The 15309-nt window shown below is 44.6% G+C and overlaps 1 protein-coding gene and 14 non-coding genes across 15 annotated transcripts in view; 1 reads left to right on the top strand and 14 right to left on the bottom strand.

Moving 5' to 3' along the window:
* LOC139257944 (zinc finger protein 850-like) overlaps positions 1-15309 on the top strand; it is a gene marked incomplete at its 5' end in the record, with an annotated part of 812458 nt that overhangs the window by 527663 nt on the left and 269486 nt on the right. The gene's annotated exons all lie outside the window — the stretch shown is intronic.
* trnae-uuc (transfer RNA glutamic acid (anticodon UUC)) lies at positions 330-401 on the bottom strand. Its single transcript has one exon. It is a non-coding gene; the product is annotated as a tRNA-Glu (tRNA).
* Positions 1319-1391, bottom strand: trnaf-gaa (transfer RNA phenylalanine (anticodon GAA)). Its single transcript has one exon. It is a non-coding gene; the product is annotated as a tRNA-Phe (tRNA).
* Positions 2593-2664, bottom strand: trnae-uuc (transfer RNA glutamic acid (anticodon UUC)). Its single transcript has one exon. It is a non-coding gene; the product is annotated as a tRNA-Glu (tRNA).
* trnaf-gaa (transfer RNA phenylalanine (anticodon GAA)) lies at positions 3582-3654 on the bottom strand. Its single transcript has one exon. It is a non-coding gene; the product is annotated as a tRNA-Phe (tRNA).
* On the bottom strand, positions 4856-4927 carry trnae-uuc (transfer RNA glutamic acid (anticodon UUC)). Its single transcript has one exon. It is a non-coding gene; the product is annotated as a tRNA-Glu (tRNA).
* Positions 5845-5917, bottom strand: trnaf-gaa (transfer RNA phenylalanine (anticodon GAA)). Its single transcript has one exon. It is a non-coding gene; the product is annotated as a tRNA-Phe (tRNA).
* Positions 7120-7191, bottom strand: trnae-uuc (transfer RNA glutamic acid (anticodon UUC)). The gene has a single exon. It is a non-coding gene; the product is annotated as a tRNA-Glu (tRNA).
* Positions 8109-8181, bottom strand: trnaf-gaa (transfer RNA phenylalanine (anticodon GAA)). The gene has a single exon. It is a non-coding gene; the product is annotated as a tRNA-Phe (tRNA).
* On the bottom strand, positions 9381-9452 carry trnae-uuc (transfer RNA glutamic acid (anticodon UUC)). Its single transcript has one exon. It is a non-coding gene; the product is annotated as a tRNA-Glu (tRNA).
* Positions 10370-10442, bottom strand: trnaf-gaa (transfer RNA phenylalanine (anticodon GAA)). Its single transcript has one exon. It is a non-coding gene; the product is annotated as a tRNA-Phe (tRNA).
* On the bottom strand, positions 11644-11715 carry trnae-uuc (transfer RNA glutamic acid (anticodon UUC)). Its single transcript has one exon. It is a non-coding gene; the product is annotated as a tRNA-Glu (tRNA).
* On the bottom strand, positions 12633-12705 carry trnaf-gaa (transfer RNA phenylalanine (anticodon GAA)). Its single transcript has one exon. It is a non-coding gene; the product is annotated as a tRNA-Phe (tRNA).
* Positions 13907-13978, bottom strand: trnae-uuc (transfer RNA glutamic acid (anticodon UUC)). Its single transcript has one exon. It is a non-coding gene; the product is annotated as a tRNA-Glu (tRNA).
* On the bottom strand, positions 14892-14964 carry trnaf-gaa (transfer RNA phenylalanine (anticodon GAA)). The gene has a single exon. It is a non-coding gene; the product is annotated as a tRNA-Phe (tRNA).

Raw genomic sequence — 15309 nt, 5'->3', positions numbered from 1 at the left:
TTCCCTGATTCCAGTCTTCCACACGTTGCGAAGTTTAAAATGCTGAATATTTCCACAGTGGCAATGCATTGATTGATGATAAGCCCGAGTGCTGTGGCGCAAATAGGTACCTGGAAGACTAAAGATAGCCATGATTGGCAAAATTTACGTTGTCTATCAGCAATTGGAGTTCCACTTGTTGAGCGAGATCTTGTCATTCAGTGCAGATTTTAAAACAGAAGTGTCTGTTTTATCATGAAACGCTGCTGATGGTTGGGGCAACAAAAGCGAGGTGAGCTGCAAGCTTCTTCAGGAACAGCATTGCATTTCGAAGCATCGCAAATACAATGTTCCCTGACCAGGAATCGAACCCGGGCCGCGGTGGTGAAAGCACCGAATCCTAACCACTAGACCACCAGGGAAGCTGCTGCAAATGTCTGTGCCAGCAAGCAGACCTACCCAGTCTTTCCTCCTTGCTGTTTCGAAATTCTCATCACATTCGCGCCAGGGAAATCTGTTCGCAGCAAATGGCAGTTTTTGTGGAGAACACCAAAGACATGTCCGCGCAATCACAGCGTTAAGTGCGCCTAGGCTTCCACTGCAATCCATTTCATTCTCTCCTTTTTCCGGGAATTTTCACTCTCGGTACCGTGTGAACATTTCATTTGGTGCTTTTGTCCTGAACTGCAGCCTTTTGCCCATCTCCGGGCGACAGAACCGTTCTAAATGTCTGTTCTGCTTATAACCATTGACGGGAACAGGTCTCCAGTTCAGCGGTTATCAGCAAAGCAAGAAACACGTATAAACAGAAAGTTGTGCTCTGCACACCGTCGGCAAAGAAGCAATGGCTGTTATTCCAAATAATTGCCATCCCTTGGGATTCCGTGTGGATTTGTTTCGTTATGAAGATTTGATTGTAAAAGTTACTACTAACCGAATAAAAATTATGAAAAATTGGGATGGCCCATATGGGGATCGGGCCCGCGCTCTTGGCTTTATTAATACCACGCCCAAAACGACCGATTTAACCGGCAACAAAATGCCCCAGGGCTGCGTGAAAGCCCAGCCTGAGATGATTTTGTATCCGGCACACACTGGGTGATAGAGTTACTGCATAAGAATTGAACACATCGCATCGCTAAAACATTGTTCACTCTTCATATAGAAAACTGGGCAGAGTATAAATAGAAAGTAACAGAAAAAGAGCACTGAATCTAAAAAAAAATCATGTCGAAAATTAGTATCACGCAACCGCTGAACAGCCCATCCCTCAAGCACTGTCTCGATATCAAACCAGCTTCTCCCCTTAAAATGAAGGAAACGCAAAATCACCAGATATTGCCGAAACCCGGGATTGAACCAGGGACCTTTAGATCTTCAGTCTAACGCTCTCCCAACTGAGCTATTTCGGCCCGACAGAAAACGAAGCAAAACTTTCTCACACCTTTTTGAAAGAAAACTTAAACCCCGGAAGGAATTGGCCCGCACACTCAGTCCTCATTTCGGGGCAATGAGCTCCGGATGTGTTCATGTAATGTATAATGATATTGAAAATCTTTATGCTCATGTTAACTTATCATTGCCCACGATCCAGGCACTCTCTGATTCCGGTATTGTGCACGTTGCTAAGTTGAAAATTTGCATTTTTCCGCACTGGCAATGAATTGACTGATCGCCGGGCTGTGATCAGCTCGGTTTGTTAGGGTGATGCCGCGCATGAACGTACATTGAAGAATAATGATCATTTTGATTGTTCTCACAATGCACTTAAATGTTGGCAAACCGTACAGTGTCAATCAGCAATTGTAGTTCCATATGTTCATTTAATATTCTGCTGAAGTGTTCATAAAGATACAAAGATTGCACCCCAGGCTAGATCTCACAGTGCTGAAGACACAGTGAAATATACTGGAGAGTTTATAACTGTTTCAGAACATAACATGTCAGCAAAATTCCCTCTTCTGTTCTCGGCACTGATGGGTTGTGAAAGGGAGACGGGCCGAAGTCCTATTGAGCCGCACTGACCCCGAGCCAAAGTGAAATTAAAGCAGGTTCAGTCCTTAGCAGTGATATGATGAAGAGAGATAAGAGTCGCGAATCAACGTTAGTGATGGTGAATCTCGGTTAGATCAAAAACTCCATGAATTCTCTGCCGGGAAATTCAGATCTTGGAAATCGCCTGTGAACGCTAAACATTGATATGCAGTGAGCCAATGTTCAATATAAAGGAGCCCAGGCCAAATGAATGCTCAAGGATAAATTATCAGTGCCCATGGTCCAGGCATTCCCTGATTCCAGTCTTCCACACGTTGCAAAGTTTAAAATGCTGAATATTTCCACAGTGGCAATGCATTGATTGATGATAAGCCCGAGTGCTGTGGCGCAAATAGGTACCTGGAAGACTAAAGATAGCCATGATTGGCAAAATTTACGTTGTCTATCAGCAATTGGAGTTCCACTTGTTGAGCGAGATCTTGTCATTTAGTGCAGATTTTAAAACAGAAGTGTCTGTTGTATCATGACACGCTGCTGACGGTTGGGGCAACACCAGCGAGGTGAGCTGCATGCTTCTTCAGGAACAGCATTGCATTTCGAAGCACCGCAAATACAATGTTCCCTGACCGGGAATCGAACCCGGGCCGCGGCGGTGAAAGCGCCGAATCCTAACCACTAGACCACCAGGGAAGCTGCTGCAAATGTCTCTGCCAGCAAGCAGACCTACCCAGTCTTTCCTCCTTGCTGTTTCGAAATTCTCATCACATTCGCGCCAGGGAAATCTGTTCGCAGCAAATGGCAGTTTTTGTGGAGAACACCAAAGACATGTCCGCGCAATCACAGCGTTAAGTGCGCCTAGGCTTCCACTGAAATCCATTTCATTCTCTCCTTTTTCCGGGAATTTTCACTCTCGGTACCGTGTGAACATTTCATTTGGTGCTTTTGTCCTGAACTGCAGCCTTTTGCCCATCTCCGGGCGACAGAACCGTTCTAAATGTCTGTTCTGCTTATAACCATTGACGGGAACAGGTCTCCAGTTCAGCGGTTATCAGCAAAGCAAGAAACAGGTATAAACAGAAAGTTGTGCTCTGCACACCGTCGGCAAAGAAGCAATGGCTGTTATTCCAAATAATTGCCATCCCTTGGGATTCCGTGTGGATTTGTTTCGTTATGAAGATTTGATTGTAAAAGTTACTACTAACCGAATAAAAATTATGAAAAATTGGGATGGCCCATATGGGGATCGGGCCCGCGCTCTTGGCTTTATTAATACCACGCCCAAAACGACCGATTTAACCGGCAACAAAATGCCCCAGGGCTGCGTGAAAGCCCAGCCTGAGATGATTTTGTATCCGGCACACACTGGGTGATAGAGTTACTGCATAAGAATTGAACACATCGCATCGCTAAAACATTGTTCACTCTTCATATAGAAAACTGGGCAGAGTATAAATAGAAAGTAACAGAAAAAGAGCACTGAATCTAAAAAAAAATCATGTCGAAAATTAGTATCACGCAACCGCTGAACAGCCCATCCCTCAAGCACTGTCTCGATATCAAACCAGCTTCTCCCCTTAAAATGAAGGAAACGCAAAATCACCAGATATTGCCGAAACCCGGGATTGAACCAGGGACCTTTAGATCTTCAGTCTAACGCTCTCCCAACTGAGCTATTTCGGCCCGACAGAAAACGAAGCAAAACTTTCTCACACCTTTTTGAAAGAAAACTTAAACCCCGGAAGGAATTGCCCCGCACACTCAGTCCTCATTTCGGGGCAATGAGCTCCGGATGTGTTCATGTAATGTATAATGATATTGAAAATCTTTATGCTCATGTTAACTTATCATTGCCCACGATCCAGGCACTCTCTGATTCCGGTATTGTGCACGTTGCTAAGTTGAAAATTTGCATTTTTCCGCACTGGCAATGAATTGACTGATCGCCGGGCTGTGATCAGCTCGGTTTGTTAGGGTGATGCCGCGCATGAACGTACATGGAAGAATAATGATCATTTTGATTGTTCTCACAATGCACTTAAATGTTGGCAAACCGTACAGTGTCAATCAGCAATTGTAGTTCCATATGTTCATTTAATATTCTGCTGATGTGTTCATAAAGATACAAAGATTGCACACCAGGCTAGATCTCACAGTGCTGAAGACACAGTGAAATATACTGGAGAGTTTATAACTGTTTCAGAACATAACATGTCAGCAAAATTCCCTCTTCTGTTCTCGGCACTGATGGGTTGTGAAAGGGAGACGGGCCGAAGTCCTATTGAGTCGCACTGACCCCGAGCCAAAGTGAAATTAAAGCAGGTTCAGTCCTTAGCAGTGATATGATGAAGAGAGATAAGAGTCGCGAATCAACGTTAGTGATGGTGAATCTCGGTTAGATCAAAAACTCCATGAATTCTCTGCCGGGAAATTCAGATCTTGGAAATCGCCTGTGAACGCTAAACATTGATATGCAGTGAGCCAATGTTCAATATAAAGGAGCCCAGGCCAAATGAATGCTCAAGGATAAATTATCAGTGCCCATGGTCCAGGCATTCCCTGATTCCAGTCTTCCACACGTTGCGAAGTTTAAAATGCTGAATATTTCCACAGTGGCAATGCATTGATTGATGATAAGCCCGAGTGCTGTGGCGCAAATAGGTACCTGGAAGACTAAAGATAGCCATGATTGGCAAAATTTACGTTGTCTATCAGCAATTGGAGTTCCACTTGTTGAGCGAGATCTTGTCATTCAGTGCAGATTTTAAAACAGAAGTGTCTGTTGTATCATGAAACGCTGCTGATGGTTGGGGCAACAAAAGCGAGGTGAGCTGCAAGCTTCTTCAGGAATAGCATTGCATTTCGAAGCATCGCAAATACAATGTTCCCTGACCGGGAATCGAACCCGGGCCGCGGTGGTGAAAGCACCGAATCCTAACCACTAGACCACCAGGGAAGCTGCTGCAAATGTCTGTGCCAGCAAGCAGACCTACCCAGTCTTTCCTCCTTGCTGTTTCGAAATTCTCATCACATTCGCGCCAGGGAAATCTGTTCGCAGCAAATGGCAGTTTTTGTGGAGAACACCAAAGACATGTCCGCGCAATCACAGCGTTAAGTGCGCCTAGGCTTCCACTGCAATCCATTTCATTCTCTCCTTTTTCCGGGAATTTTCACTCTCGGTACCGTGTGAACATTTCATTTGGTGCTTTTGTCCTGAACTGCAGCCTTTTGCCCATCTCCGGGCGACAGAACCGTTCTAAATGTCTGTTCTGCTTATAACCATTGACGGGAACAGGTCTCCAGTTCAGCGGTTATCAGCAAAGCAAGAAACACGTATAAACAGAAAGTTGTGCTCTGCACACCGTCGGCAAAGAAGCAATGGCTGTTATTCCAAATAATTGCCATCCCTTGGGATTCCGTGTGGATTTGTTTCGTTATGAAGATTTGATTGTAAAAGTTACTACTAACCGAATAAAAATTATGAAAAATTGGGATGGCCCATATGGGGATCGGGCCCGCGCTCTTGGCTTTATTAATACCACGCCCAAAACGACCGATTTAACCGGCAACAAAATGCCCCAGGGCTGCGTGAAAGCCCAGCCTGAGATGATTTTGTATCCGGCACACACTGGGTGATAGAGTTACTGCATAAGAATTGAACACATCGCATCGCTAAAACATTGTTCACTCTTCATATAGAAAACTGGGCAGAGTATAAATAGAAAGTAACAGAAAAAGAGCACTGAATCTAAAAAAAAATCATGTCGAAAATTAGTATCACGCAACCGCTGAACAGCCCATCCCTCAAGCACTGTCTCGATATCAAACCAGCTTCTCCCCTTAAAATGAAGGAAACGCAAAATCACCAGATATTGCCGAAACCCGGGATTGAACCAGGGACCTTTAGATCTTCAGTCTAACGCTCTCCCAACTGAGCTATTTCGGCCCGACAGAAAACGAAGCAAAACTTTCTCACACCTTTTTGAAAGAAAACTTAAACCCCGGAAGGAATTGGCCCGCACACTCAGTCCTCATTTCGGGGCAATGAGCTCCGGATGTGTTCATGTAATGTATAATGATATTGAAAATCTTTATGCTCATGTTAACTTATCATTGCCCACGATCCAGGCACTCTCTGATTCCGGTATTGTGCACGTTGCTAAGATGAAAATTTGCATTTTTCCGCACTGGCAATGAATTGACTGATCGCCGGGCTGTGATCAGCTCGGTTTGTTAGGGTGATGCCGCGCATGAACGTACATGGAAGAATAATGATCATTTTGATTGTTCTCCCACTGCACTTAAATGTTGGCAAACCGTACAGTGTCAATCAGCAATTGTAGTTCCATATGTTCATTTAATATTCTGCTGAAGTGTTCATAAAGACACAAAGATTGCACACCAGGCTAGATCTCACAGTGCTGAAGACACAGTGAAATATACTGGAGAGTTTATAACTGTTTCAGAACATAACATGTCAGCAAAATTCCCTCTTCTGTTCTCGGCACTGATGGGTTGTGAAAGGGAGACGGGCCGAAGTCCTATTGAGCCGCACTGACCCCGAGCCAAAGTGAAATTAAAGCAGGTTCAGTCCTTAGCAGTGATATGATGAAGAGAGATAAGAGTCGCGAATCAACGTTAGTGATGGTGAATCTCGGTTAGATCAAAAACTCCATGAATTCTCTGCCGGGAAATTCAGATCTTGGAAATCGCCTGTGAACGCTAAACATTGATATGCAGTCAGCCAATGTTCAATATAGAAGGAGCCCAGGCCAAATGAATGCTCAAGGATAAATTATCAGTGCCCATGGTCCAGGCATTCCCTGATTCCAGTCTTCCACACGTTGCGAAGTTTAAAATGCTGAATATTTCCACAGTGGCAATGCATTGATTGATGATAAGCCCGAGTGCTGTGGCGCAAATAGGTACCAGGAAGACTAAAGATAGCCATGATTGGCAAAATTTACGTTGTCTATCAGCAATTGGAGTTCCACTTGTTGAGCGAGATCTTGTCATTCAGTGCAGATTTTAAAACAGAAGTGTCTGTTGTATCATGAAACGCTGCTGATGGTTGGGGCAACAAAAGCGAGGTGAGCTGCAAGCTTCTTCAGGAACAGCATTGCATTTCGAAGCATCGCAAATACAATGTTCCCTGACCGGGAATCGAACCCGGGCCGCGGTGGTGAAAGCACCGAATCCTAACCACTAGACCACCAGGGAAGCTGCTGCAAATGTCTGTGCCAGCAAGCAGACCTACCCAGTCTTTCCTCCTTGCTGTTTCGAAATTCTCATCACATTCGCGCCAGGGAAATCTGTTCGCAGCAAATGGCAGTTTTTGTGGAGAACACCAAAGACATGTCCGCGCAATCACAGCGTTAAGTGCGCCTAGGCTTCCACTGAAATCCATTTCATTCTCTCCTTTTTCCGGGAATTTTCACTCTCGGTACCGTGTGAACATTTCATTTGGTGCTTTTGTCCTGAACTGCAGCCTTTTGCCCATCTCCGGGCGACAGAACCGTTCTAAATGTCTGTTCTGCTTATAACCATTGACGGGAACAGGTCTCCAGTTCAGCGGTTATCAGCAAAGCAAGAAACACGTATAAACAGAAAGTTGTGCTCTGCACACCGTCGGCAAAGAAGCAATGGCTGTTATTCCAAATAATTGCCATCCCTTGGGATTCCGTGTGGATTTGTTTCGTTATGAAGATTTGATTGTAAAAGTTACTACTAACCGAATAAAAATTATGAAAAATTGGGATGGCCCATATGGGGATCGGGCCCGCGCTCTTGGCTTTATTAATACCACGCCCAAAACGACCGATTTAACCGGCAACAAAATGCCCCAGGGCTGCGTGAAAGCCCAGCCTGAGATGATTTTGTATCCGGCACACACTGGGTGATAGAGTTACTGCATAAGAATTGAACACATCGCATCGCTAAAACATTGTTCACTCTTCATATAGAAAACTGGGCAGAGTATAAATAGAAAGTAACAGAAAAAGAGCACTGAATCTAAAAAAAAATCATGTCGAAAATTAGTATCACGCAACCGCTGAACAGCCCATCCCTCAAGCACTGTCTCGATATCAAACCAGCTTCTCCCCTTAAAATGAAGGAAACGCAAAATCACCAGATATTGCCGAAACCCGGGATTGAACCAGGGACCTTTAGATCTTCAGTCTAACGCTCTCCCAACTGAGCTATTTCGGCCCGACAGAAAACGAAGCAAAACTTTCTCACACCTTTTTGAAAGAAAACTTAAACCCCGGAAGGAATTGCCCCGCACACTCAGTCCTCATTTCGGGGCAATGAGCTCCGGATGTGTTCATGTAATGTATAATGATATTGAAAATCTTTATGCTCATGTTAACTTATCATTGCCCACGATCCAGGCACTCTCTGATTCCGGTATTGTGCACGTTGCTAAGTTGAAAATTTGCATTTTTCCGCACTGGCAATGAATTGACTGATCGCCGGGCTGTGATCAGCTCGGTTTGTTAGGGTGATGCCGCGCATGAACGTACATGGAAGAATAATGATCATTTTGATTGTTCTCACAATGCACTTAAATGTTGGCAAACCGTACAGTGTCAATCAGCAATTGTAGTTCCATATGTTCATTTAATATTCTGCTGAAGTGTTCATAAAGATACAAAGATTGCACCCCAGGCTAGATCTCACAGTGCTGAAGACACAGTGAAATATACTGGAGAGTTTATAACTGTTTCAGAACATAACATGTCAGCAAAATTCCCTCTTCTGTTCTCGGCACTGATGGGTTGTGAAAGGGAGACGGGCCGAAGTCCTATTGAGCCGCACTGACCCCGAGCCAAAGTGAAATTAAAGCATGTTCAGTCCTTAGCAGTGATATGATGAAGAGAGATAAGAGTCGCGAATCAACGTTAATGATGGTGAATCTCGGTTAGATCAAAAACTCCATGAATTCTCTGCCGGGAAATTCAGATCTTGGAAATCGCCTGTGAACGCTAAACATTGATATGCAGTGAGCCAATGTTCAATATAAAGGAGCCCAGGCCAAATGAATGCTCAAGGATAAATTATCAGTGCCCATGGTCCAGGCATTCCCTGATTCCAGTCTTCCACACGTTGCAAAGTTTAAAATGCTGAATATTTCCACAGTGGCAATGCATTGATTGATGATAAGCCCGAGTGCTGTGGCGCAAATAGGTACCTGGAAGACTAAAGATAGCCATGATTGGCAAAATTTACGTTGTCTATCAGCAATTGGAGTTCCACTTGTTGAGCGAGATCTTGTCATTTAGTGCAGATTTTAAAACAGAAGTGTCTGTTGTGTCATGACACGCTGCTGATGGTTGGGGCAACAACAGCGAAGAGCTGCAAGCTTCTTCAGGAACAGCATTGCATTTCGAAGCACCGCAAATACAATGTTCCCTGACCGGGAATCGAACCCGGGCCGCGGCGGTGAAAGCGCCGAATCCTAACCACTAGACCACCAGGGAAGCTGCTGCAAATGTCTCTGCCAGCAAGCAGACCTACCCAGTCTTTCCTCCTTGCTGTTTCGAAATTCTCATCACATTCGCGCCAGGGAAATCTGTTCGCAGCAAATGGCAGTTTTTGTGGAGAACACCAAAGACATGTCCGCGCAATCACAGCGTTAAGTGCGCCTAGGCTTCCACTGAAATCCATTTCATTCTCTCCTTTTTCCGGGAATTTTCACTCTCGGTACCGTGTGAACATTTCATTTGGTGCTTTTGTCCTGAACTGCAGCCTTTTGCCCATCTCCGGGCGACAGAACCGTTCTAAATGTCTGTTCTGCTTATAACCATTGACGGGAACAGGTCTCCAGTTCAGCGGTTATCAGCAAAGCAAGAAACACGTATAAACAGAAAATTGTGCTCTGCACACCGTCGGCAAAGAAGCAATGGCTGTTATTCCAAATAATTGCCATCCCTTGGGATTCCGTGTGTATTTGTTTCGTTATGAAGATTTGATTGTAAAAGTTACTACTAACCGAATAAAAATTATGAAAAATTGGGATGGCCCATATGGTGATCGGGCCCGCGCTCTTGGCTTTATTAATACCACGCCCAAAACGACCCATTTAACCGGCAACAAAATGCCCCAGGGCTGCGTGAAAGCCCAGCCTGAGATGATTTTGTATCCGGCACACACTGGGTGATAGAGTTACTGCATAAGAATTGAACACATCGCATCGCTAAAACATTGTTCACTCTTCATATAGAAAACTGGGCAGAGTATAAATAGAAAGTAACAGAAAAAGAGCACTGAATCTAAAAAAAAATCATGTCGAAAATTAGTATCACGCAACCGCTGAACAGCCCATCCCTCAAGCACTGTCTCGATATCAAACCAGCTTCTCCCCTTAAAATGAAGGAAACGCAAAATCACCAGATATTGCCGAAACCCGGGATTGAACCAGGGACCTTTAGATCTTCAGTCTAACGCTCTCCCAACTGAGCTATTTCGGCCCGACAGAAAACGAAGCAAAACTTTCTCACACCGTTTTGAAAGAAAACTTAAACCCCGGAAGGAATTGCCCCGCACACTCAGTCCTCATTTCGGGGCAATGAGCTCCGGATGTGTTCATGTAATGTATAATGATATTGAAAATCTTTATGCTCATGTTAACTTATCATTGCCCACGATCCAGGCACTCTCTGATTCCGGTATCGTGCACGTTGCTAAGTTGAAAATTTGCATTTTTCCGCACTGGCAATGAATTGACTGATCGCCGGGCTGTGATCAGCTCGGTTTGTTAGGGTGATGCCGCGCATGAACGTACATGGAAGAATAATGATCATTTTGATTGTTCTCACAATGCACTTAAATGTTGGCAAACCGTACAGTGTCAATCAGCAATTGTAGTTCCATATGTTCATTTAATATTCTGCTGAAGTGTTCATAAAGATACAAAGATTGCACCCCAGGCTAGATCTCACAGTGCTGAAGACACAGTGAAATATACTGGAGAGTTTATAACTGTTTCAGAACATAACATGTCAGCAAAATTCCCTCTTCTGTTCTCGGCACTGATGGGTTGTGAAAGGGAGACGGGCCGAAGTCCTATTGAGCCGCACTGACCCCGAGCCAAAGTGAAATTAAAGCAGGTTCAGTCCTTAGCAGTGATATGATGAAGAGAGATAAGAGTCGCGAATCAACGTTAGTGATGGTGAATCTCGGTTAAATCAAAAACTCCATGAATTCTCTGCCGGGAAATTCAGATCTTGGAAATCGCCTGTGAACGCTAAACATTGATATGCAGTGAGCCAATGTTCAATATAAAGGAGCCCAGGCCAAATGAATGCTCAAGGATAAATTATCAGTGCCCATGGTCCAGGCATTCCCTGATTCCAGTCTTCCACACGTTGCGAAGTTTAAAATGCTGAATATTTCCACAGTGGCAATGCATTGATTGATGATAAGCCCGAGTGCTGTGGCGCAAATAGGTACCTGGAAGACTAAAGATAGCCATGATTGGCAAAATTTACGTTGTCTATCAGCAATTGGAGTTCCACTTGTTGAGCGAGATCTTGTCATTTAGTGCAGATTTTAAAACAGAAGTGTCTGTTGTGTCATGACACGCTGCTGATGGTTGGGGCAACAACAGCGAGGTGAGCTGCAAGCTTCTTCAGGAACAGCATTGCATTTCGAAGCACCGCAAATACAATGTTCCCTGACCGGGAATCGAACCCGGGCCGCGGCGGTGAAAGCGCCGAATCCTAACCACTAGACCACCAGGGAAGCTGCTGCAAATGTCTCTGCCAGCAAGCAGACCTACCCAGTCTTTCCTCCTTGCTGTTTCGAAATTCTCATCACATTCGCGCCAGGGAAATCTGTTCGCAGCAAATGGCAGTTTTTGTGGAGAACACCAAAGACATGTCCGCGCAATCACAGCGTTAAGTGCGCCTAGGCTTCCACTGAAATCCATTTCATTCTCTCCTTTTTCCGGGAATTTTCACTCTCGGTACCGTGTGAACATTTCATTTGGTGCTTTTGTCCTGAACTGCAGCCTTTTGCCCATCTCCGGGCGACAGAACCGTTCTAAATGTCTGTTCTGCTTATAACCATTGACGGGAACAGGTCTCCAGTTCAGCGGTTATCAGCAAAGCAAGAAACACGTATAAACAGAAAGTTGTGCTCTGCACACCGTCGGCAAAGAAGCAATGGCTGTTATTCCAAATAATTGCCATCCCTTGGGATTCCGTGTGGATTTGTTTCGTTATGAAGATTTGATTGTAAAAGTTACTACTAACCGAATAAAAATTATGAAAAATTGGGATGGCCCATATGGGGATCGGGCCCGCGCTCTTGGCTTTATTAATACCACGCCCAAAACGACCGATTTAACCGGCAACAAAATGCCCCAGGGCTGCGTGAAAGCCCAGCCTGAGATGATTTTGTATCCGGCACACACTGGGTGATAGAGTTACTGCATAAGAATTGAACACATCGCATCGCTAAAACATTGTTCACTCTTCATATAGAAAACTGGGCAGAGTATAAATAGAAAGTAACAGAAAAAGAGCACTGAATCTAAAAAAAAATCATGTCGAAAATTAGTATCACGCAACCGCTGAACAGCCCATCCCTCAAGCACTGTCTCGATATCAAACCAGCTTCTCCCCTTAAAATGAAGGAAACGCAAAATCACCAGATATTGCCGAAACCCGGGATTGAACCAGGGACCTTTAGATCTTCAGTCTAACGCTCTCCCAACTGAGCTATTTCGGCCCGACAGAAAACGAAGCAAAACTTTCTCACACCTTTTTGAAAGAAAACTTAAACCCCGGAAGGAATTGCCCCGCACACTCAGTCCTCATTTCGGGGCAATGAGCTCCGGATGTGTTCATGTAATGTATAATGATATTGAAAATCTTTATGCTCATGTTAACTTATCATTGCCCACGATCCAGGCACTCTCTGATTCCGGTATTGTGCACGTTGCTAAGTTGAAAATTTGCATTTTTCCGCACTGGCAATGAATTGACTGATCGCCGGGCTGTGATCAGCTCGGTTTGTTAGGGTGATGCCGCGCATGAACGTACATGGAAGAATAATGATCATTTTGATTGTTCTCACAATGCACTTAAATGTTGGCAAACCGTACAGTGTCAATCAGCAATTGTAGTTCCATATGTTCATTTAATATTCTGCTGAAGTGTTCATAAAGATACAAAGATTGCACCCCAGGCTAGATCTCACAGTGCTGAAGACACAGTGAAATATACTGGAGAGTTTATAACTGTTTCAGAACATAACATGTCAGCAAAATTCCCTCTTCTGTTCTCGGCACTGATGGGTTGTGAAAGGGAGACGGGCCGAAGTCCTATTGAGCCGCACTGACCCCGAGCCAAAGTGAAATTAAAGCAGGTTCAGTCCTTAGCAGTGATATGATGAAGAGAGATAAGAGTCGCGAATCAACGTTAGTGATGGTGAATCTCGGTTAGATCAAAAACTCCATGAATTCTCTGCCGGGAAATTCAGATCTTGGAAATCGCCTGTGAACGCTAAACATTGATATGCAGTGAGCCAATGTTCAATATAAAGGAGCCCAGGCCAAATGAATGCTCAAGGATAAATTATCAGTGCCCATGGTCCAGGCATTCCCTGATTCCAGTCTTCCACACGTTGCGAAGTTTAAAATGCTGAATATTTCCACAGTGGCAATGCATTGATTGATGATAAGCCCGAGTGCTGTGGCGCAAATAGGTACCTGGAAGACTAAAGATAGCCATGATTGGCAAAATTTACGTTGTCTATCAGCAATTGGAGTTCCACTTGTTGAGCGAGATCTTGTCATTTAGTGCAGATTTTAAAACAGAAGTGTCTGTTGTGTCATGACACGCTGCTGATGGTTGGGGCAACAACAGCGAGGTGAGCTGCAAGCTTCTTCAGGAACAGCATTGCATTTCGAAGCACCGCAAATACAATGTTCCCTGACCGGGAATCGAACCCGGGCCGCGGCGGTGAAAGCGCCGAATCCTAACCACTAGACCACCAGGGAAGCTGCTGCAAATGTCTGTGCCAGCAAGCAGACCTACCCAGTCTTTCCTCCTTGCTGTTTCGAAATTCTCATCACATTCGCGCCAGGGAAATCTGTTCGCAGCAAATGGCAGTTTTTGTGGAGAACACCAAAGACATGTCCGCGCAATCACAGCGTTAAGTGCGCCCAGGCTTCCACTGAAATCCATTTCATTCTCTCCTTTTTCCGGGAATTATCACTCTCGGTACCGTGTGAACATTTCATTTGGTGCTTTTGTCCTGAACTGCAGCCTTTTGCCCATCTCCGGGCGACAGAACCGTTCTAAATGTCTGTTCTGCTTATAACCATTGACGGGAACAGGTCTCCAGTTCAGCGGTTATCAGCAAAGCAAGAAACACGTATAAACAGAAAGTTGTGCTCTACCGTCGGCAAAGAAGCAATGGCTGTTATTCCAAATAATTGCCATCCCTTGGGATTCCGTGTGGATTTGTTTCGTTATGAAGATTTGATTGTAAAAGTTACTACTAACCGAATAAAAATTATGAAAAATTGGGATGGCCCATATGGTGATCGGGCCCGCGCTCTTGGCTTTATTAATACCACGCCCAAAACGACCGATTTAACCGGCAACAAAATGCCCCAGGGCTGCGTGAAAGCCCAGCCTGAGATGATTTTGTATCCGGCACACACTGGGTGATAGAGTTACTGCATAAGAATTGAACACATCGCATCGCTAAAACATTGTTCACTCTTCATATAGAAAACTGGGCAGAGTATAAATAGAAAGTAACAGAAAAAGAGCACTGAATCTAAAAAAAAATCATGTCGAAAATTAGTATCACGCAACCGCTGAACAGCCCATCCCTCAAGCACTGTCTCGATATCAAACCAGCTTCTCCGCTTAAAATGAAGGAAACGCAAAATCACCAGATATTGCCGAAACCCGGGATTGAACCAGGGACCTTTAGATCTTCAGTCTAACGCTCTCCCAACTGAGCTATTTCGGCCCGACAGAAAACGAAGCAAAACTTTCTCACACCGTTTTGAAAGAAAACTTAAACCCCGGAAGGAATTGCCCCGCACACTCAGTCCTCATTTCGGGGCAATGAGCTCCGGATGTGTTCATGTAATGTATAATGATATTGAAAATCTTTATGCTCATGTTAACTTATCATTGCCCACGATCCAGGCACTCTCTGATTCCGGTATCGTGCACGTTGCTAAGTTGAAAATTTGCATTTTTCCGCACTGGCAATGAATTGACTGATCGCCGGGCTGTGATCAGCTCGGTTTGTTAGGGTGATGCCGCGCATGATGGTACATGGAAGAATAATGATCATTTTGATTGTTCT

The sequence above is a fragment of the Pristiophorus japonicus genome, unplaced genomic scaffold (genome assembly GCF_044704955.1).
Source record: "Pristiophorus japonicus isolate sPriJap1 unplaced genomic scaffold, sPriJap1.hap1 HAP1_SCAFFOLD_94, whole genome shotgun sequence".
NCBI classification, from domain to species: Eukaryota; Metazoa; Chordata; class Chondrichthyes; family Pristiophoridae; genus Pristiophorus; species Pristiophorus japonicus.
Note: the sequence above shows the minus strand (reverse complement) of the source record. Positions and strands in the feature narration are given on the sequence as shown.